Source organism: Chinchilla lanigera, unplaced genomic scaffold (assembly GCF_000276665.1).
Source record: "Chinchilla lanigera isolate Chin_1 unplaced genomic scaffold, ChiLan1.0 scaffold00046, whole genome shotgun sequence".
NCBI classification, from domain to species: domain Eukaryota; kingdom Metazoa; phylum Chordata; class Mammalia; order Rodentia; family Chinchillidae; genus Chinchilla; species Chinchilla lanigera.
In genome coordinates, this window is record NW_004955447.1 from 3519077 (window position 1) to 3520081 (window position 1005).

The window sequence follows — 1005 nt, forward strand, 5'->3', positions numbered from 1 at the left end:
ATATGATGTTTTCAGATCTTCTGGGAAAATACCCAGCCCAATCAGCATTTTTTATGCTCTTAATGTTTACTCTGTCTGTGTCTATCTCAAAAAATGAAAAGATTTTTATTTCTATTTCCCTCCTGATGACTCCAGCTTTGTACTTCTGTGTGATCCATCTCCCATATTCAAGCCACTTATAAAGTCATGTTTACTTCCTACTACCCTTTGTGTATTTCAAATTTAGTTGTATTTAAATTTTTTTACTCACCCCTAACATTTGCTGGAAGTATTTACTGTTTTACTTACTGAAGCTCAGTCTTCGCAGTGACTAAGGTGAGAAATAACCAGGTTCATTTGTTTATCCACCTATCTTCCTCAGGACATAAACAATTTGATGGGAAATTCAGTCAGCTTTACACTCAACTGTTTGTAGAATTTGCCAAATTCATTAAAATCATCCATTGCTGTTATTTGTTTGAACTACTGAGACTTCTTACCTCACATGAAATTGTCACTACAGCATAAACTGCAGTAAATAATAAGCAAGAACACACTGTACAGTAAATACACCGATGATATTTATCTTAAGGATTATGGAGAAATTCTGCTGACTTGTCCGTCAGGTACCAGGACATCTACTGTTGTCTTATTGCTCTTGTGCTTCATGGGAGTAGTTTTGCTCACATATTTTGACAATGCAGTTCAGGCCAGCCGTGAGCTCACTTTCTAGTCCAGGTTGGCCTCGAACTTGCAACGATCATCCTGCCTCAGCCTCCCGAGTGCTGGGATTACAGGTGTGCGCCACCATGCCCAGCTTCTCACATGATATTTTAAAGACTTTAATACTGATGTTGGAATAGTAGCTATCCATAGTAACCAAGATAACATGACCTACACTGCAAGATTTGTAACTGTAAACCACTAAATTGTCAATGTCAGTAAGGCATGTGTTTATAAATTCAAATTTCCACCATGATCTTTTAATTAAAAACTATCTCATTAGGTTAAAGTAACAGATTACAA

At 36.8% G+C, this 1005-nt stretch overlaps 1 protein-coding gene across 2 annotated transcripts in view; it reads left to right on the forward strand.

The window, feature by feature from the left end:
* The window catches only part of LOC102006965 (UDP-glucuronosyltransferase 2A3-like), a 36845-nt gene that overhangs the window by 22323 nt on the left and 13517 nt on the right, over positions 1-1005 (forward strand). The window lies entirely within an intron of this gene.